We start from the raw sequence: 23,359 nt of genomic DNA, 5'->3' as shown, positions 1-23,359 counted from the left end.
GCCGAGGGTTTCGTGGTGTACAAGTTACAAAGTCCGGGAGACTCTTTGAGTTCATCCCGTAATAGTTACAAATCAATATTCCTAATACAACTCTATCTTTCCAAAACTATCTCTCGATTGGGCTTCAGGGCTTCATAAACTTCAGGTCATGGGCCTTCAGTAGACCCCGGGTACCATCTTCAGCAGGACCATTGGGGATGCCTATGTCATTTGCGGCAGCAGCACTCTTGGCGTCAAAAAATCCTGCTTTGATCCCAGCCAATCTATCACTTCGCCTAACAGACATGACATCAGAGGGTACTTTATTTTTTCCTTTTTTCTGTCTTCTGGCGCTAGGGGTTTCCATAGGAAGGTTCAGATCCGGCACAGAGTCATCTGATATAACCGTGAGCTCAGCATTGTCCAAAGCAGCATTAGGGTTGTTGATATCAACCTGCAGATAGCATCTCCGCTTTCCAGCATTGGGTCCATCCACATCCATAATATTGCAACGTGCTGCATTAATCTGATAAGCATGCAGACGTGGTATGATATCAGTAGCGTTGCCAACAATACTAGTGATTAGTTCTTTCATAGCAGAGACATGCTCGACAGATTGTATGATCTCAATGATGTCTTCTTCAGTATTGTGCAGTTGCACCTGGGGTGGAGTCATCAGAGCGACGTCGTGCACATTGTTCAGTTCCTCAGCTGCAGGTGCAGCATTTCCATGGCCATGTGCAACAGGTGCAGCATGATCAGCTGCAACATTCATCTCAATGTCATCGTTATGGATCATGTGATCACCGTGTCAAAAATCGTTGTGGACTAGGTAGGGGTGCGGGTTCGCACCATCTGGAGGGAGAGGATCTTCATCTCCCGCAACTGGTCCAAGCATTCTAGTAGCAAGCAACACAAGAGGACAGGTCCAAGAATCCGCATTGCCGTCCTCTGTTAGATTCTTAATGACAACGATACTCATAGGGAGAGTGTCCACGTTATATGCCCTGATCTTGAATAGTATACATGCTTTATTGGATAGATCCTTGTTCCAGACTAAGAATCTTCCATAGGGTGATATAGTTATAACAATCATATCCAAGTCCCAGCACTCATGAGGATAATTAAGGAGCATAATCCATACATCATGGGTGAGTATAGTAGATCTACGATTTATGCCTCTATCGTGTTCTACAAATCTGAGGATACTATCACCAACTGGAATAGGGCTAAGGCCAACGGTAGCATCACGATCAGTAACAGAAGCAAAACGAATTAAAGCAGATCCCTTCGCAAATGGAGACATAGACCTAGCCTCAAGCCCTAGCTCTTGCAGTTGGTTGTAAATAGTCCGTGAAATCAGTTCAAAGTGATTCTGACCAACCTCAGGTACTAGAGAAGCAATAGCCCAATCATCACAGATAATGGGGAACTCTCCACCAAGTACAACATAGCCACGCTGAGTGCAAAGTGGTCCAAGAGGAAGAGCAGCCATACCGGGAGGAACATGCGGAAACGGGTCACATGCATATTTGGCCATCGTCGTGAGTGATCTAGGTGGTGGCGGCTGTGGTGGCGAGGAGGAAGCACCTCCAAAGATTGGCGTATCTGAGACGTGAGATATGCTATGGGAGTTGGGTGGAGAAGAGATTCGATGATTATCAGGTGGTACATGCGATCTGTTAGCGCAATATCTGGTAGGTTTCCAAGTAAATATCATCTGTCTTTGTTTGTTAAAACAATTGCGTGCAATGTAATCATAATTATAGAAACTGCGGCATCTGATCTGGTTAGTGCAGCTATCAACATAATCCAATGATAAACATCTACTGTAATTAAACTGGTGATAATTCTTCAGTGGGCTGGGTTGTATATGATTCGTAGGCCTAACAGAAGGATTTTGCTGCGCAGGAGCATGGACATATGGCATATCAGGCCCATGGGGCGACGAGGAATTCAAATTTGAAATCTCGTGTTGCATGGGAGGATCACGCAAATCACATTCATAGTTGAAGTATGTAAATCGTACATGGCCAATATCAAGATAAACTGAATTATATGCAGCGCTAGGCGGAACATTGTTACCTTGGTGGGGAGCATCCTTGAAATCCTTGCGGCAATATACCAACTGCCGGGAAGTTGCATTAAATTTTAAATGTTTCTGCTGCAAGTTAATTCCGCGAGCGCGTCTTAGATTTGAACGCGACGCTTTGTGATGAACCGTGGTCCATTCCTTCTCCTGCTCAGATAACCATATCTGTTCTTCCCTTTGCCAATTACACTAGTAGGAAAAGGCTCATTAGTGGCGCACCAAAAACCACATTCTGTGGCGTATGGGCGGTGTGCCGTAGAAACTTTGCCACAAAAATAAGATTTCTGTGGCGCACCAGCCCGTGCGCCACAGAATTAAGGTTTCTGTGGCGCACCAGGGAGAGTGCGCCACAGTAGTACTCGGATAGCTTCATACTTGTGCCAAAGCTGGACACACGGACACCCGACATCAGCGGCTTGTCCAGGTCCCTGTTCTTGTATTTGTTCGTCGCCCTGTTGAAAGGCGTGTCCCACGGTTCCGTCGACCCCTGGGACGACGGGCCAGCTGTAGAAATAGCCTTCAACTCATCCTCCTTCAGGCAAAGGAACTTAAGGTTAGCCCGTTTGGCTTTATTTCCTAATAAGATCAACGCAATAATATAGACTATCCTTACCAGGTACTTCTCGAAGTCCTTCGCGTCTTTGTAATCCGTAATAAATTCCCCCGTCTTCCAGTCTAAGTAGTAGCGGGACCGGACAAAGTTCCTAGCATGTACATCCGCAATTTTTAGCCAGGGGTTTTCTTTCCCAGACGTACCATCTCGGCATCCTCCTTGTCCCAAATGGGCTATTTTCCTCGGTAACCGACGCTTCCGCAATGGTCGGTCCCTAGGTTCAATTCCCACATTTCTTCCCCTAGGCGGTCCATTTTTTAACATTGTCACTCTCTAAGGACAACTTGAATGCATCAAAGTCTGCTATGGAGAGCGACGGGTCTTGCTACTTATCTTCTCCAAGCTTTCACCGTCGTCGATCTTTTTCTTCAGCCGGTTTTTTCCAGCTGCTCAAGGCAGTGCTCATCTTTGTGAGAGCTAAAGTGTCCACCTTTTTATTGAACGGCTCCGGGAACGTGTATCGTTGGTGAAGCTTCTGGAGGAGGGATTCGGCCAAAGCCGCTGATACGTCCATTTTGCATCACTATTTTATATCATAATTTACTGTTACTCACTGATATATTTCATATTTAGAGATGATACTTATGTTATTTCATCTATTTTGCATGTTTCATGATTATTGGAGGATCATTCACCGGAGTCAGGATTCTGCTGGAAAAAGCACCGTCAGAATACAATATTTCTGGAGATCAACAATTGACGGAAATTACACCGAAGATCTTATTTTTCCAGAAGAATGAGCCAGCCAAAAGGAGGAGCCGAGGAGGGCCGCCATGGGCCCCCCCATAGGCTGGAGCGGGCCCTGGCCTAGCCGCGCCGCCTTGTGGGGAGGGGTCCCACAGCCCCCTTCGGCCGCCTCTCCTTCGCGTACTTTTTCGCCCCGAAAACCTAAGCTCCAGGGGAGAATCGCAAAGAGACACAGCCGCCTCTGCGGGGCGGAAAACACCAGAGAGAAAAGAGCTCTCCGGCAGTCTGAAATCCGCCGGGGAAATTCCCTCCCGGAGGGGGAAATCGACGCCATCGTCATCATCATCGAGCTGGACTTCATTGGGATCATCATCACCATCATCTCCACCATCGACACCACCATCTCCACCGCTGCACCTCGTCACCGCTGTAACATCTAGGGTTGAATCTTGATTGTTTGATAGGGGAAACTCTCCCGGTATTGATTACTCCTTGTTATTGATGCTATTGAGTGAAACCATTGAACCAAGGTTTATGTTCAGATTGTTATTCATCATCATATCACCTCTGATCATGTTCCATATGATGTCTCGTGAGTAGTTTGTTTAGTTCTTGAGGACATGGGTGAAGTCTAAATGTTAGTAGTGAACTATGTTGAGTAATATTCAATGTTATGATATTTAAGTTGTGGTGTTATTCTTCTAGTGGTGTCATGTGAACGTCGACTACATGATACTTCACCTTTATGGGCCTAGGGGAATACATCTTGTATTCGTTTGCTAATTGTGGGGTTGCCGGAGTGACAGCAACCTGAACCCCCGTTGGTATATCGATGCAGGAGGGATAGCAGGATCTCAGAGTTTAAGGCTGTGGTTATATTTATCTTAATTACTTTCTTGTATTTGCGGATGCTTGCAAGGGGTATAATCACAAGTATGTATTAGTCCTAGGAAGGGCGATGCATTAGCATAGGTTCACCCACACGACACTTATAAAAACAATGAAGATTAATCAGCTATATGAAGCGAAAGCACTAGACTAAATTCCCGTGTGTCCTCAAGAAAGTTTGGTTATTATAAGTAAACAAACCGGCTTGTCCTTTGTGCTAAAAAGGATTGGGCCACTCGCTGCAACTATTGCTCTCGCATTTTATTTACTTGTACTTTATTTATCTGCTATATCAAAACCCCCTGAATACTTGTCTGTGAGCATTTACAGTGAATCCTTCATCGAAACTGCTTGTCAACACCTTCTGCTCCTCGTTGGGTTCGACACTCTTATTTATCGAAAGTATTACGATACACCCTCTATACTTGTGGGTCATCAAGACTATTTTTTGGCGCCATTGTCGGGGAGTGAAGCGCTATTGGTAAGTGGAATTGGTAAGGGAAACCTTTACTGTACGTGCTGATTTTATTTCTGCCTGCTGCTATAATTCATTATGGAGAGATCTTCTCTTGGATTCCTATTTGGAAAATCTACTACTACTGCAAAGGTAGTGGATGAGGCGCCAGGTGAGAAAGAGGTTCCATACAAAATACCCATGAAAATTATTGAACGTGTAGTGGATAACCGCTATGAAGGGGATGGAACAGTCCATCCTGGAGATCATTTACTGTTTTTACATGAATTATGCGGGTTATTCAAGTGTGCAGGTATTGCTATGGATGAAGTTAGGAAGAAACTATTCTCTATATCGCTGTCTGGTAAAGCGGCGCATTGGTATAAATTGCTGAAGAATGGTGATTCTCTTGATTGGAAGGATATTGTGCCTCTATTTTATTCTAAATTCTATCCTCCAAGTGAAATTCACAAAGACCGAAACCGCATATATAATTTCTGGCCTCATGATGGAGAGAGTATTGCCCAAGCATGGGGGAGATTGAAGTCTTTAATGCTCAAATGCCCCATTCATGAGCTTCCTGGTAATATCATTATTGATAATTTCTATGCAAGACTTTCTTTTCAAGATAAAACCTTGCTGGATACTACTTGTTCTGGATCATTTACACGCAACAAAGAAGAGTTTAAAAGGGACCTTCTTGATCGGATTCAGGAGAATACTGAAGGATGGGAGAACGACAAAGGTAGAGAGTCAGGAATAAATTATGATTATGAATGCATTGAAACTTTTATGGATACTGATAAATTTCGTAATATGAGTGCTGCTTATGGTCTAGACTCTCAAGTTGTTGCAAATTTTTATAAAGCTTTTGCCTCTCATTTTGAATTGCCTAGGAAGAATTTTGATAAGTATCATGAACCGTACAAAGATAAAACTGATTCATCTATAAATAAATGTGCTGTAATTGAAATTTTTGATCATATTCTTCCTGAAGCTTATATTGAAAAAACTCCTTTCCCTGTTAAAATGAAGGAGTATTCTGTTATAACTAGTGCGATTAATAAAAGTGCAAAGAAACCTATAGAACCTGAAGAACAAATAAAGGTTGAACCTGCTATTGCAATAGTTAAGGATCTTGTGACTGAAAATGTAGAAGATGGTCATATTATTTTCTGTGAAGATGCTTCTAATATTGTTTCGCATCCTAATAAGTCTAGGAAAGCCTATGTTCCTATGCTTTCTGTTAGAATTGGTGATCATTCTTATTATGGTTTATGCGACATTGGTGCAAGCATTAGTGCCATACCTTACGAACTTTATACGGAGATCATGCATGAAATTGGTTCTTGTGAACATGAAGATATTGATGTGGTTATTCGGCTAGCTAATAGAGAAACTATCTCTCCTATTGGTATTGTTCGATATGTGGAAGTTCTATGTGGTAAGATTAAATATCCTGCTGACTTTTTGGTACTTGGTTCTGCTGCTAGTAAGACTTGTCCTATTATTTTTAGTAGACCTTTTCTAAATACTTGTGGAGCTGTTATAGATTGCAAGAAGGAAAAAATTGTGACTAAATTTGCTGGTGAATCTTATGAGTTTAATTTCTCTAAATTTGCCAAAACTCCTTATAAAGCTGATTTGCCTAATAATGATTTTAGAGTTGAACAGTGTGCGTCTATTGCTCTTGCTCCTAATAATCCTTTGCAGCAACATTTGGAGGATAGTGAGAGTGAAATTTTTAGGGAAGAAAGGAATGAGCTTGATGAAATTTTCCTTCGTCAACCTATTCTTAAACATGACTTGCCGGTTGAAGATCTAGGTACAATACCACCACCAAAGGAAGATCATGTTTTCGATTTGAAACCATTACCTGATAATCTTAAGTATGCTCATATTGATGATAAGAAAATATATCCTGTTATTATTAGTTCTAAGCTTTCAGATTTTGAGGAAGAAAGGTTATTGGAAATATTGAAGAAACACCGAGGAGCTATTGGCTACACTCTTGATGACTTGAAGGGGATTTCCCCCTCTATTTGCCAACATGCTATCAACATGGAAGACGATGCAAAGCCTGTTGTTGAACATCAGCGTCGTCTAATTCCTAAGATGAAGGATGTGGTAAGGAATGAGGTATTGAAACTTCTTGAAGCATGTATTATATATCCTATTGCTGATAGTAGATGGGTTAGTCCTGTGCATTGTGTTCCTAAGAAAGGAGGAATGACTGTTGTACCTAATGATAATGATGAGCTCATCCCTCAAAGAGTAGTTGTAGGGTATAGAATGTGCATTGATTATCAAAAAGTTAATAAGGTTACTAAGAAAGATCATTACCCTTTACCTTTTATTGATCAAATGTTAGAAAGGTTATCCAAAAATACTCATTTCTGCTTTCTTGATGGTTATTCTGGGTTTTCACAAATTGTTGTTAGAGCTAAAGATCAAGAGAAAACCACTTTCACTTGTCCCTATGGAACTTATGCTTATAGGCGTATGCCTTTTGGTTTATGTAATGCTCCTGCTACTTTTCAAAGATGCATGTCTGCTATTTTTCATGGCTTTTGTGAGAATATTGTAGAGGTATTCATGGATGATTTTTCTGTCTATGGGAATTCTTTTGATAACTGCTTGCGAAACCTTGATAAAGTTTTGCAGAGATGTGAAGAAACTAACCTTGTTCTTATTGGGAGAAATGCCACTTTATGGTTAATGAAGGAATTGTATTGGGACATAAAATTTCCGAGAGAGGTATTGAAGTTGATAGAGCTAAAGTTGAAGCAATTGAGAAGATGCCCTATCCTAGGGACGTTAAAGGTATTCGTAGTGTTCTTGGTCATGCTGGGTTTTATAGGAGATTTATTAAAGATTTCTCCAAGATTTGAAAGCCTCTTACTAATCTTCTTCAAAAAGATGTACATTTTGTTTTTGATGATGATTGTAAGGAAGCTTTTGAAACTCTAAAGAAAGCCTTAACAACTTCTCCTGTAGTTGAACCTCCTGATTGGAATTTACCTTTTGAAATTATGTGTGATGCTAGTGATTTTGCTGTAGGTGCTATTCTTGGACAGCGAATAGATAAAAAATTAAATGTTATTCATTACGCTAGTAAAACTCTTGATGCTGCTCAAAGAAATTATACTACAACTGAAAAAGAATTATTAGCTGTAGTGTTTGCTTGTGATAAGTTTAGATCCTATATTGTTGATTCAAAAGTCACAATTCATACTGATCATGCTGCAATTAGGTACCTTATGGAAAAGAAAGATGCTAAGCCTAGGCTTATTAGATGGGTACTTCTTTTGCAAGAATTTGATTTACATATTATAGATAGGAAAGGTGCTGATAATCCTGTTGCTGATAATTTGTCTAGATTGGAAAATATTGCTTATGATCATGTTCCTGTTAACGATAGTTTTCCAAATGAACAATTGGCTGTAATAATGGTGAGCTCACGAGATAGTCCTTGGTATGCTGATTATGCTAACTTTATTGTTTCCAAGTACTTGCGTCCAACCTTTTCAGCTCAGCAAAGGAGGAAATTCTTTTATGACTTGAGGCATTATTTTTGGGATGACCCACACTTATATAAAGAAGGAGTTGATGGTATTATGCGAAGATGTGTTCCCGAATATGAACAACAAGAGATATTGAGTAAGTGTCATGGTAGTGCTTATGGAGGACATCACGCCGGAGATAGAACCGCTCAAAAAGTTCTACAATCAGGTTTCTACTGGCCAACTCTCTTCAAAGATGCAAGAAAGTTTATTTTATCTTGTGATGAATGTCAAAGGGTTGGTAATATCTCCAGGTGCAATGAAATGCCTATGAATTATACTCTTGTTATTGAACCATTCGATTGTTGGGGATTTGACTTCATGGGTCCTTTCCCTTCTTCAGAAGGTAACACTCATATACTTGTCGCTATTGATTATGTTACTAAATGGGTGGAAGCTATACCCACAAAAAGTGCTGATGGTGAGACTTCTTTAAACATGCTTTTAGATATTATTTTTCCTAGGTTTGGAGTACCTAGATATATTATGACTGATGGAGGTTCTCATTTTATTCATGGTGGTTTTAGAAAAACTCTTGCTAAATATGGTATTAATCATAGGATTGCTTCCGCTTATCATCCTCAAACTAGTGGGCAAGTAGAATTATCAAATAGAGAAATTAAATCTATCTTGGGAAAGACTGTTAATAAATCTAGAAAGAACTGGGCTAGTAAATTGAAGGAAGCACTATGGGCTTATAGAACTGCTTATAAAAATCCCATGGGTATGTCACCTTATAAAATGGTTTATGGGAAAGCTTGTCATTTACCTTTAGAACTAGAGCACAAAGCTTATTGGGCTGTAAGAGAACTAAATAAAGATCCTAAACTTGCCGGTAAGAAGAGATTGCTACAATTGAGTTCTCTAGATGAATGGAGAAGTGAAGCTTATGAAAATGCTAAACTCTTTAAAGAGAAAGTTAAGAAATGGCATGATAGAAGAATTATCAAAAGAGAATTTAATGTTGGGGATAAAGTCCTATTGTATCGGTCTCGTCTCAGATTTTTTGCAGGGAAATTGCTCTCAAAGTGGGAAGGACCATATGTCATTGTGGAGGTGTATCGTTCAGGGGCAATTAAAATTAGTTCTCTGCAAGGTGATGCCACACAAGTGGTGAATGGACAAAGACTCAAGCATTATATCTCTGGTGATTCTTATAATGAAGATGTTGATGTTATCCAAGTGGTGACTCCGGAAGCTTTCATCAAAGGTCAAACTGATAGTTCTGCAGAGTTCGACTTTGAATAGGTAACAGTTATGGTAATAAAAAGTCCGCGTTTAACTTTCCGAACAATGTTTTTGCTATTTTTGGAAAATATGAAAAATTACGAGATCGAAACGGAAAGGAGGAGACGCACGAGGGCGTGCCCCCATAGGCCGGCGCGGGCCCTGATACGTCTCCAACGTATCTATAATTTCTTATATTCCATGCTAGTTTTATGACAATACCTACATGTTTTATTCATACTTTATATCGTTTTGATGCATTTTCCGAAACTAACCTATTAACAAGATGCCGAAGTGCCAGTTCCTGTTTTCTGCTGTTTTTGGTTCCAGAAATCTTACACAGGAAATATTCTCGGAATTGGACGAAATCAACGCCCGGTATCTTATTTTAACCGGAAGCTTCCAGAGAACCGAAGAGGGGCCAGAGGGGCCCCATCCCACAAGGCGGCGCGGCCAAGGGGGGGCGCGCCCCCCTATGGTGTGGCCCCACCAGGACTCCTCTGAGGCTGCCCTTCCGCCTACTTAAAGCCTCCGTCGCGAAAACCCTAAAGGAATAAGCCACGGGACGAGAAAAGTTACGCAGCCGCCGCCATCGCGAAGCCAAGATTCGGGGGACGGAAGTCTCTGTTCCGGCACGCCGCCGGGACGGGGAAGTGCCCCCGGAAGGCATCTCCATCGACATCACCGCCATCTTCATTGCCGCTGCTGTCTCCTACGATGAGGATGGAGTAGTTCTCCCTCGAGGCTAAGGGATCTACCGGTAGCTATGTGGTTAATCTCTCTCTCATGTACCTCAATACAATGATCTCATGAACTGCCTTGCATGATTGAGATCCATATGATGAGCTTCGTATCACTATTAATCTATGTGCTACTCTAGTGATGTTATTAAAGTAGTCTATTCCTCCTTCATGATGTAAAGGTGACAGTGTGTGCATCATGTAGTTCTTGGCGTAGGTTATGATTGTAATCTCTTGTAGATTATGGAGTTAACTATTACTATGATAGTATTGATGTGATCTATTCCCCCTTTCATAGCTTAAAGGTGATAGTGTGTATGCTATGTTAGTACTCGGTCTAAATTTCAACGGTCTATTATGCTCTAGAGGTTACTTAAACATGAACTCCAAATGTTGTGGCGCTTGTTAACTCCGGCTTGAGGGAGCTCTTATAGCCCTACACAATGAATGGTGTTTGTTATCCAACAAAAGAGTGTATGTAGCACAAAGGAAGAGAAGTTATTTATTTATGTGATCATTGTTGAGAGTGTCCACTAGTGAAAGTAGGATCCCTAGGCCTTGTTTCCGAATAGAAAAGTTACACCACAGAGAATTGCCTCCCATGCCAGCAAGCTATTTTCTGGCACCGTTTCCAACAAGTTCTGCTACATGTTTACTTGCTGCCATATTTATTTCAGATTGTTATTACCACTCAAATTCATCCATATTACTTGTATTTCACTATCTCTTCGCCGAACTAGTGCACCCATACATCTGACAAGTGTATTAGGTGTGTTGGGGACACAAGAGACTTCTTGTATCGTAATTGCAGGGTTGCTTGAGAGGGATATCTCTGACCTCTACCTCCCTAAGTTCGATAAACCTTGGGTGATTCACTTAAGGGAAACTTGCTGCTGTTCTACAAACCTCTGCTCTTGGAGGCCCAACACTGTCTACAGGAATAGAAGCGTGCGTAGACATCAAGCTATTTTCTGGCGTCGTTGCCGGGGAGGTAAGGTAAAAGGTATTCACATCCTCCGACTACTAAGCTATTTCCTAGCACTGTTGCCAGTGTGTGAGTGCTCGAAGGTATTTCCTTTAGATCCTGCAATTATATCTTTTTGTTTCTTGTTTTCACTAGTTAGGCTTAATGGAAAATAACAACAAAATGAGAGATCTTTATGAACTTTATCTTCAATTAGGACATGATGTGTTTGAAGAGAGAATTAAAAAACCCATGGAACTTTATATGCATGCTAATGGGAATGTTATTAGTATGAATGCTTTGAACACCATTGTTGCTAATGCTATGGAAAATTCTAAGCTTGGGGAAGCTGGTTTTGATGAGCATGATATTTTTAGTCCCCCAAGTTTTGAGGAGAAAAATTTCTTTGATGATACTTTACCTCCTATTTATGATGATTATAATGATAGTGGTATTTTGGTGCCACCTACTATGGAGGATAAAGGTTATTATGATTATACCATGCATGCAATTTATGATGATTACAATGATGCACTAGTAGCAAAACGCTTATAGGTGGAGGTTGGTTCTGTGGCGCACTAGAAAAAATGCGCCACAGAAAGTTTTTTTGTGGCGCACCAGAGAGAATGCGCCACAAAAATAGCTTATTTTTGTGGCGCACTACTGAACAGTGCGCCACAGAAATTATGTGGGGCCCACATCCTGCCACCACCAATTATTTGCGTAGGTATTTCTGTGGCGCACAGGGCGTGGTGCGCCATAGAAATAAGTGTTCCTGTGGCGCACTGGTTCTGGTGCGCCACAGAAGTAGTTGATTCTGTGGCGCACTTGTGCTGCTGCGCCACAGAAATAGCGCCTTTAATATCAAACCGTACCCCCTCCCCCGCCCGTACTTCTTCTTCCTCCTCCACCACTCTTCCTCTCCCTACCGCCGCGCGCCGCCGCCTTCCATTGTGAGCGTCGCTGTCACCGTCGCCGCCGCCGCCTCCTTCCTCCGCGAGGGCCGCATGCCGCCACGCTCCACCCATCCCCGCCACCAGCAGCACAAGCCGCTGCGGCGTGGAGGAGGAGGGGCCACCGCATGGAGGAGGAGGGGCCGGCTCCGCGTCAAGGAGGAGGAGCCGCCACGTCTTCCTCCTCCTCCACCCCTGTCGTCATCGTCAACCTCCTCCTCCACCCCTATCGTCGGTGAGCTCCACCTCTCCCCTCCCCTCCCTCTTCCTCTACCCGGCCCTGCTCTGGATGTGTTGTTGTTGTGCTCTGGATGTTGTTGTGCTCGATCTGGATGCTATTGTGCTGCATGGTGTTGTGCTTTGGATGCTGTTGTGCTCGATCTGGATATATTATTTCCATTCTCTGCCTGTGATGATGAATCATGTGGATGATGGGCCTCTTGTATTGAATTGGCAGCAATTTATAGTCCTAGCTTGCTCTAAGTTTCTACAGATCAAGTAGTGGCTTGACAGTAACTAAATAAGCTTATGCTTAATTAGTCAGATGTTGAATTAGTAAGATTAAGAAGTGGCTTGAGTTCCTGTTGGTAATCAATACCAACAGAGAGCTACTTTATTTTAAGTAGAATTTCTTTTAAGGACTCTAGCTAGATTAGAGGGGAAAAAGTTGCTGCTTTGTTGCCTATGATAATGGATCATCAAATGTTTCCCTTTGTCCCTGGTTGCCTCCTTAATTGATGCCTTATGATCCAAATGACCCAAGTCCCTGCTTGCTTGATCCCATTTGTCCCTAATGTTGCTTAAGATGAATAAATTCCCTCTAATCACCATTTGGAGATCAAGACTAGTTCTTGATTTCCATTAGCTAGACTCCAATATTAAAAATGTCTCCCAAATATGGAGACAAACATTTTAACATTACCCCAATGTTATTTCTCTCAAATGGACAGTTTCTGATGGTATGCTTGCTCCTCACTGTACTTTATCAATTCCCTACTGATCCTAAGTACCCATGAATATCTGGTGGTGTTCTTCTGCTGTTTAGTTACTGTCAACACATGTGTTTTCATGTGTGTGTGAGCTGCTTGTAGTGTCACTTGACTGTTCAAGTTTCAATGTTGGTTACTTTTCCTCTAGTGCAAGAAATGGTTGAGCAGATGTTTATCCACTGTTGGCCTTTATTCTTGGTAGCTCAAAGTGTCATGCACTTACTGGATCATCAAATGTTTCCCTTTGTCCCTGGTTGCCTCCTTAATTGATGCCTTATGATCTATTTCTTGTTGGCTTTGATGAAAATAGAGATATCCACAGTAGGGGATCATGTAAATGAATGCCACTGTGGTATCCTTTGAAGAAAATGGACTGTTTCTGATGGTTTTAAAAGGCTAGGTGGTGCTAGGTGATTAAGTTGGCTACCAAGACTTGTCTCATCTGGTTAGCTGGGATATGCTATGTGTTGTTGCTTGTTTAGGCATATCTATCACTTACTGGATTTACTGGTTCTTGATTGGCCTCTCTTTTGCCAGCATCACTTGGTCTATATACCAAGTGATGAATAATTCCTTTGGAGCATCTGCTCCATGCATGCTATGTGTGTTTGAGCATCTTGACTTATGTCACCATGGTTGCTGGTTTGATGGTGTTTTTGTACTTGCCGATGATTAGATGGTTGGTCGATCACTCGTACACTCGGGGGTGGAGCAAGTGAGCCAGGTGTGATGGCACAAATATCATTATCTTGTGCATCCTACCTGGCCTCACTTACTCCATCCCTGGATGTTAATATTTGTTCCGACCAACAAAGTATGAGGCATTCCATTTAGTTCATACTAGCTACTTATTAATTGCATTGGCCTTTCTTCCATTTTAGTTCCGATGATTAAATTTTGGTCACTTGTACACTCTGGGGTGGGGCTAGTGAGCCTGGTGCGATGGCACAAATATCAATCTCTTGTGCATCCTACCTGGCCTCGCTGTCCCCATCCCTGAATGGTAATATTTCTTTCGACCAACAAAGTATGAGGCATATGATATCTAGTTGAGATACCACTTGGCTCTTTTTTCATTTTAGTGCCGATGATTAGAATGTTTGGTCACCTATACGCCGCAATATACTTTGTAGACGGGCCCCCTTTCCCCGGCCGCCGTTTCGTGAACGAGTCCTTGACGAGACAACAACGCCGACCTGCCTCTCCGGCGCAGAACCACGCCAGTCCCAGCCGCCTCCCTTGTGGCCGTGTCTCATGCGCTCTGCACTTTTCTCCATGGCCGGACCACGATTGGACACACCGAGGGAATAATGATAATCGCCATCACCACTATCGTCAGACTCCACAGGTGTAGAGTACTTTGCAGCAGATGCCACTTTTCTTCTCTTGCCGTCCAGTGAACGAGTCCTTGATGCAAAGACCGTGCCGGCCTCCCTAGCATCATGCCGACCCCTGTTACGGCGCTTCAGGCCGTGTCTCCCGCGCCCTGCACTCTTCGCCTTCTTGCCCGGTGAACAATAGACTGATCGTTGGAATAAGGAAGCCGATGACGGCCGATCGCAATCTAATCTTGCGACCGGCCGTCATCGGTTTCCTTATTCCAACGATCAGTCTATTGGTTCACCGGGCAAAAAGGCGAACAGTGCAGGGCGCGAGACACACGGCCTGAAGCGCGGCAACACGGGCCGGCATAATGCTGGGCAGGCCGGCACAGTCTTTGCATCAAGGACTCGTTCAATGGACGGCAAGGGAAGAAAAGTGGCATCTGCTGCAAACTGCTATGCACCTGTGGAGTCTGGCGATAGTGGTGATCGCGATTATCATTATTCCCCCGGTGAGTCCAATCGTGGTCCGGCCATGGAGAAGAGCGCAGGAGACGCGGCCACAAGGGAGGCGGCTGGGACTGCTGTGGTTCTGCCGGAGAGGGAGATCAGCGTTGTTGTCTCGTCAAGGACCCGTTCACAGAACGGCGGCCGGGGAAAGGGGGCTCTTCTGCAAAGTATAATGCGGCGTATACTGCAACTATGGTTTCTGACCATAGTATTTGTGTTGACCAACAATGTATGAGGCACTTATTCCATTTTGTCATTCCATTTGCTTTTGTATTTTCAAAATGCCGATGATTAAAATGTTTGGTCACCGTACACTCTGGGGTGGCGTAAGTGAGCCTGGTAAGATAGCACAAATATCAATCTCTTGTGCATCGGACTTGGTCTCACTTACGCCATCCCGGAATGCTAATATTTGTGTTGACCAACAATGTATGAGGCACTTATTCCATTTTGTCATTCCATTTGCTTTGGTATTTTCAAAATGCCGATGATTAAAATGTTTGGTCACCGATACACTCTGGGGTGGCGTAAGTGAGCCTGGTAAGATAGCACAAATATCAATCTCTTGTGCATCGGACTTGGTCTCACTTACCCCATCCCTGAATGTTAATATTTGTGTTGACCAACAATGTATGAGGCATTTATTCCATTTCTCTTGTGCATCGGACTTGTTGGTCTCACTTTCTTCCATTTTAATCATAGTAGGAACCGGATGAAGACCCCGATGCAAGCGAGCCTGGTGGGTAGAGAGGAGGGAGCAAAGGAGGAACCGGATGAAGACTACTTTGTATCTCGAAATTGTGAATTTTGTATGAATTAAGAGTTGTATGCAAAACATTTGACACTTGCCACTATATATGTATCTCGATCGGGCTCTAAGTAATGTGATGATGATGTATAATGTTGCTATATTATATGTGTCCATATTATATCTGTCTATCTGTCTATATTATACTTGTATACTGTGTACAAAACTTGTATAAAACATGTATAATACACCACGGAGCACAAAATCGAGTATACTTGTACATTGTTCTGTGGCGCACCAAAATAGAATTCAGTGGCGCACCTATTTCTGTGGCGCAGCTGACCAGTGTGCGCCACAGAAACCTTAATTCTGTGGCGCATGGGCATGTGCGCCACAGAAACCTTATTTTTGTGGCGAAATTTCTGTGGCGCACCGCCCGTGTGCCACAGAATCACTTTTTCGTGCGCCACTGATGAGACTTTTCCTACTAGTGATGGTTATGGTAGTTTTACTTCCACTATTACTAATAAAATTGATTATGCTTATGTGGAGAGTAATAATTTTATGCATGTAGCTCATGATAAGAATGTTTCATGTGATAGGTATATTGTTGAATTTGTTCATGATGCTACTGAAAGTTATTATGAGAGAGGGAAACATGGTTATATGCATCTTAAAAATATTAAGTTTCCCCTCTTTATGTTGAGAATCTTGAAGTTGCACTTGTGTTTCCTTTCTATGCGTGTTGCATTATGGTTACATGACTTGTTTATTTAAAATATTCCTTTTCATAGGAAGTGGGTTAGGCTTAAATGTGTTTTGAATTTGCTTCTTGATGCTCTCTTTTGCTTCAACTCTTATTTCTTGCGCGAGCATCATTAAAATTGTTGAGCCCATCTAAAGAAAGCACTTCTTGGGAGATAACCCATGTTTTTTATTTTGCTACTGTTTTATTGTGTCTTGGAAGTTGTTACTACTGTAGCAACCTCTCCTTATATTTACTTTATTGCATTGTTGTGCCAAGTAAAGTCTTTGATAGTAAGGTTGATAATAGATTTGGATTACTGCGCAGAAACAAATTTCTTACTGTCACAAAATTGAGCAGCCCCGTCTGTAGGTATCTCAGAAAAATATGCCAATTTACGTGCGTGATCCTCAGATATTTATGCAACTTTCATTCAATTTGAGCTTTTTCATCTGAGCAAGTTAAGTGCTCCAGAAAAATTCGTCTTTACGGACTGTTCTGTTTTGACAGATTCTGCCTTTTATTTCGCATTGCCTCTTTTACTATGTTGAATGGATTTCTTCGTTCCATTAACTTCCAGTAGCTTTGGGCAATGTCCAGAAGTGTTAAGAATGATTGTGTTACCTCTGAACATGTGAATTTTTGATTATGCACTAACCCTCTAATGAGTTTGTTTCGAGTTTGGTGTGGAGAAAGTTTTCAAGGGTCAAGAGAGGAGGATGATATACTATGATCAAAAGAGTGAAAACTCTAAGCTTGGGGATGCCCCCGTGGTTCATCCCTGCATATTTCAAGAAGACTCAAGCATCTAAGCTTGGGGATGCCCAAGGCATCCCCTTCTTCATCAACAACTTATCAGGTCACCTCTAGTGAAACTATATTTTTATTCAGTCACATTTTATATGCTTTACTTAGAGCGTCTGTTTGTTTTTGTTTTTTGTTTTTGTTTAAATAAAATCGGATCCTAGCATTCTTTGTATGGGAGAGAGACACGCTCCGTTGTTGCATATGAACACATGTGTTCTTAGTGTTACTTTTAATGTTCATGGCGAAGGTTGAAACTGCTTCGTTCATTATTATATGGTTGGAAACAGAAAATGCTTCATGTGGTAATTGGTATAATGTCTTGAATAATTTGATACTTGGCAATTGTTGTGCTCATATAGATCATGTTTAAGCTCTTGCATCATGTACTTTGCAACTATTAATGAAGAACTACATACAGCTTGTTAAAATTTGGTTTGCATGATTGGTCTCTCTGAGTCTAGATATTTTCTGGTTAAGGTGTTTGAACAACAAGGAAGACAGTGTAGAGTCTTATAATGCTTGCAATATGTTCTTATTTAAGTTTTGTTGTACCGGTTTATAGTTGAGTTTGCTTCAAACAACCTTGCTAGCCAAAGCCTTGTACTGAGAGGGAATACTTCTCGTGCATCCAAATCCTTGAACCAAAACTTATGCCATTTCTGTCCACCATACCTACCTACTACATAGTATTTCTCTGCCATTCCAAAGTAAATTACTTGAGTGCTACCTTTATAATTTCATTCCTTGTCTTTGCAATACATAGCTCATGGGAAAATAGCCTTAAAAACTATTGTGGTAAAAAATATGTAGCTTATGTATCTTATCTCTACTAATAAGTTACGGATTGGTGGTGTTGGTAGGTCAAAAAAACCGGAACAAATTTTCGTCCGTCATAAAAACGGATTCCTTGGCTTCAAACCTCCGTACGTACCAGGACCTCAGCTCTTCCTTTCCTTCCGCTTCGTAGCTTGGTACGTAAAAAAACCGGTTAAGTCAAAAACTGTTTGTACCGTTCTATGAGTTTCCTCCGTCCAGAGTCCTACAATTGCACGAGTTCTGCTGCCTCCGGATGCTAATCGATATGTGCACCATGTCGTCCCCGGTTCGGTTTCTGTGGCACCAATAAATTCCCTCTTGATCGTGAGCACGATGAGATGTGTTCCACCGCGGATGGAAGCGAAATCGATGAGAGCCGGCCACTTTGATTCGCGTAAGAGGTGCTCCACCGATGCCGCCGGCCTATGCCTGAGCGCCTCGGGTATTCTCGCCACCGGTTGATGCATGGTCTTCTCCCCGCACCTTGGTATTATGGCCACTGGCCGTTGCCGGTGGTCTTGCCCCCGAGATATGGCCATTGGCGAGGCATCAGGATCTCCCGTGGCTGGATGGCATGCATGTTTGATTCGTACGTCCGCTCCCTGTCCGACCCATCTAAGCCGGCCGCCTTCGGGCAGTCTTGAATCGCACGAAGCGCTCGTCCGTGGTGATGATTTCCGGGAAGTCTGTGCCGCTGGAGTAGCGCATGAGGAACAAAGACGTAACAGGCACCCAAATCACAGCTAAAGAAGGGATTCGGCGAACTGAAAACAATCTCAGCTATGTTTGTGCCACTAACTGCAATCCAAACGGCCTTCTCTTCGCGCCAAACAACAGGCCATCTTCTCATTTTCTCACGCATATCCGTGGAGGGATAAGACACCATGGCGACTATAATCCGTACAGACCCGACGACTATGATACCTCAAGACATCTATCTACCGTGGCCAATAACCATCTTCCGACTAATTTTTAATTTTTCGATAGGAGATACCAATTACACCTAACCTCTGCAACAATACAACACCCTAATAGCAGTACGGATGCACACAGCTAAAAACAGAAAAAGATAACTAAGAAACAAAAAACCCCGCTATGGCATTCCAGCTCTAGCAGCAACAATACAACACCCACCAATACAACACCTTAACTTCAGGCTCTTCAAAGGCGACGCCTCCAAGAAGAGAATAGTGCACTAACACCATCATCGACTGATCAAAAGATCTCAGGTTTTCACCCTGAAGATAATTTTCTCTCTCAAAACAATAACTTCAACAAGGCCATTGTCAGTTTGCCACGCACAACCAATTAATGTCAGATTTTGGATTTTCACCCTGAAAGGTAAGACTCTGAATTTCATCTGTGTTTGTCACCCCCGCTTGCATACTACTACTGCGGAACCCAGAAAACCAAGCCAGTCCATCAAATCAGAGAAACTCGAACCTCCATTGTCAGTCCTCGAAACATGCCTTCATGATATTCTCCACCTCTGATTTCACCATGTATCAGATTGTCATCTGATGGCAACACAGAATAGAGCTTCGCGCGCTCCCTCCAGAACCAAACGGCCCGAATAAAAGCATGGGTGATGCACATGCGAATACCAACTGATCCAGCAAACTCTAGGCATAATGCGCACTGTTACACTTGATGGCGGAGCTTTCTGGAACTCACCATTCCGGGTAGAAGAAGAAAGACCGACCTCAGGAAAGTCACCATCTTCGCGGAAGAGGGACCAAGGAAACCACCTTTATTAGGCAGAACAACAGGCCCGCACCGTGCCGCCCGCCGGTCAGCCTCATCGGAAAGAGCAGACCGCCACCGACCACAGACCCATCGACGAGACGTCCGCCGCCACCTCCAACCGAAGAAGGCCACCATCGTGAGCCGTCGAGGAGGATTGGCATCGAAAGCCCGCAGACCCCCGCCGAGCGCAGCCACGATGCCAGGGGTGTTGGAGCAGCCCCGCATGGAACTCGCCGTGAAGGGAGCCACCAGCCACCGCCCGAGCCCACCTCCCCGCTGCCATGTCAGGTTACCGCGCCCAAGCACGGTGCGCCTCCAAAACCACCTTCCCGGGGCCGCCGCCCCAAGCACCCACCCTCACGCCGTGACGTGAGATGAGATCCTTGCCGCCACCCACCACCGAGCGGGCTTTGCCCGTCGGAGCACCCATGCAGCGACGGAGAGGAGGGGAGTCGGGAGGGAGGCGGCTGGCCCAGCGGCTAGGGTTTGGGCGGCCCGAGTCGCCCGTGCAGGGACGACGTGGGGGGCCCTGTTTCCACTCGCGTCTGATGGATCCTCGCGGTCAACAGTCGTCCGGCTACTAGCCCCTCTCTATTAAATCCTCTAAAGCGAGACTTTGTCTTTTAGTGCTATGCCCTTATGGGCATACAGTAGTATATTTGGTAGTTACATATGATATACTTTAGTGTTAAATTTCATTAGCACTTTCGTATTTATTCATCAATACTTGTGGAAGTGTGAATTGAGTAAAGGGTGGAAAAGGGGTTTAGCAACGGCCAGAGGTGCATGTACTGTACTTTGATAGTTTGTTTGATGTGTGCACTTCACTGCCTGACAGTATAAAATTCTGAATACACACATCGGCCTGGTATCCTTAGACATGGCGATGCACGGTCTTAAACTGTGATCGCCGACAATGGGGAATATTTTTTTAGTGTAAGAAAATAAGATGAAGGTTTGTTGTTTATCATTGAACGTTGTCCACCGAGAAGCTACATACGCAGATGCAATTGGTTTATGGTTTGTTGGATCACTTGTGTTGAGTAAGCAAGGCTAGATCACTTGTGTCGAGTAAGCAAGGGTTGACGTAACGCCATATGCATGATACAAAGGAAATGTCAATCAAAAGTCCAAGTCATTTGGAGTCGATTATGTTAATGTGCAGCCGTAGCAACGCACGGGCATTTGTGCTAGTTTCTTATAAGTTGCTTGTTGAGCGGTAACCATGTTTCTAGGGACGCCATCAACTTTTACACCTTTGTTGACTATCATGTGAGTTGCTATGCATGTTCGTCTTGTCTGAAGTAAGGGTGATTTTCATGATCAAATGGTTTGAGTATGCATATTGTTAGAGAAGAACATTGGGCCGCTAACTAAAGTCATGAATCATGGTGAAAGTTTCAGTTTGGACACTAATCCTCAATCTCTTATGAGAATATTATCTGTTGTTGAATGCCTAAGAATTAAAAGAGGAGTCCATTATCTGTTTTCTATGTTGTCCCGGTATGGATGTCCATGGTTGAGATTTATTAAAAACGAGAAATCAAATGTGATTTATCTCCTTGGACCTTTGTACAGGCGGCATAGAGGTACCCCTTTGTGACACTTGGTTGAAACATATGTATGCAATGATAATCCATGTTAATCCAACCTAATTAGGACAAGGTGCGGGCACTATTGGTATTCTATGCATGAGACTTGCAACTTATAAGATGTATTATGCATAACACATATGAATAATTAGTACCGTTGACAAAATTGTTTCTATGTTTTCAAAATAAAAGCTCTAGCACAAAAATAGTAATCCATGCTTCCCTCCGCGAAGGGCCATTCTTTTACTTTATGTTGAGTCAGTTTACCTACTTCTTTCTATCTTAGAAGCAAACACTTGTGTCAACTGTGTACATTGATTCTTACATGTTTACTTATTGCACTTGTTATATTGCTTTATGTTGACAACTATCCATGAGATATACATGTTGAAGTTGAAAGCAACTGCTGAAACTTATATCTTCCTTTGTGTTGCTTCAAAACTTTCTGCTAGAATTTATTGTTTTATGAGTTAACTCTTATGCAAGACTTATTGATGCTTGTCTTGAAAGTACTATTCATGAAAAGTCTTTGCTATATGATTCAGTTGTTTAGTCATTATCTTTACCATTGCTTTGAATCACTTCATTCATCTCATATGCTTTACAATAGTATTGATCAAGATCATGTTGGTAGCATGTCACTTAAGAAATTATCCTTGTTATCATTTACCTACTCGAGGGCGAGCAGGAACTAAGCTTGGGGATGCTTGATACGTCTCCAACGTATCTATAATTTCTTATGTTCCATGCTAGTTTTATGACAATACATACATGTTTTATTCATACTTTATATCGTTTTGATGCATTTTCCGGAACTAACCTATTAACAAGATGCCGAAGTGCCAGTTCCTGTTTTCTGCTGTTTTTTGTTCCAGAAATCTTACACAGGAAATATTCTCGGAATTGGACGAAATCAACGCCCAGTATCTTATTTTTCCCGGAAGCTTCCAGAGCAACGAAGAGGGGACAGAGGGGAGCCAGGGGGCCCCACCCCACAAGGCGGCGCGCCCCCCTATGGTGTGGCCCCACCAGGACTCCTCCGAGGCTACCCTTCCACCTACTTAAAGCCTCCGTCGCGAAAACCCTAAAGGAATAAGCCACGGGATGAGAAAAGTTACGCAGCCGCCGCCATCGCGAAGCCAAGATTCGGGGGACGGAAGTCTCTGTTTCGGCACGCCGCCGGGACGGGGAAGTGCCCCCGGAAGGCATGTCCATCGACATCACCGCCATCTTCATCGCCGCTGCTGTCTCCTACGATGAGGAGGGAGTAGTTCTCCCTCGAGGCTAAGGGCTCTACCGGTAGCTATGTGGTTAATCTCTCTCTCATGTACCTCAATACAATGATCTCATGAACTGCCTTGCACGATTGAGATCCATATGATGAGCTTCGTATCACTATTAATCTATGTGCTACTCTAGTGATGTTATTAAAGTAGTCTATTCCTCCTTCATGATGAAAAGGTGACAGTGTGTGCATCATGTAGTTCTTGGCGTAGGTTATGATTGTAATCTCTTGTAGATTATGGAGTTAACTATTACTATGATAGTATTGATGTGATCTATTCCCCCTTTCATAGCTTAAAGGTGACAGTGTGTATGCTATGTTAGTACTCGGTCTAAATTGCAACGGTCTATTATGCTCTAGAGGTTACTTAAACATGAACTCCAAATGTTGTGGCGCTTGTTAACTCCGGCTTGAGGGAGCTCTTGTAGCCATACACAATGAATGGTGTTTGTTATCCAACAAAAGAGTGTATGTAGCACAAAGGAAGAGAAGTTATTTATTTATGTGATCATTGTTGAGAGTGTCCACTAGTGAAAGTAGGATCCCTAGGCCTTGTTTCCGAATAGAAAAGTTACACCACAGAGAATTGCCTCCCACGCCAGCAAGCTATTTTCTGGAACCGTTTCCAACAAGTTCTGC

General features: G+C 42.9%; 1 non-coding gene across 1 annotated transcript; it reads left to right on the top strand.

Annotated features, from left to right (window-relative positions):
- The first annotated feature begins 16,022 nt into the window (after nucleotides 1-16,022).
- On the top strand, nucleotides 16,023-16,132 carry LOC127327986 (small nucleolar RNA SNORA5). Its single transcript, XR_007868901.1, has one exon. It is a non-coding gene; the product is annotated as a small nucleolar RNA SNORA5 (small nucleolar RNA).
- The last annotated feature ends 7,227 nt before the right edge of the window (nucleotides 16,133-23,359 follow it).

This window comes from Lolium perenne, chromosome 1, assembly GCF_019359855.2.
Source record: "Lolium perenne isolate Kyuss_39 chromosome 1, Kyuss_2.0, whole genome shotgun sequence".
Lineage (NCBI taxonomy): Eukaryota > Viridiplantae > Streptophyta > Magnoliopsida > Poales > Poaceae > Lolium > Lolium perenne.
Note: the sequence above shows the minus strand (reverse complement) of the source record. Positions and strands in the feature narration are given on the sequence as shown.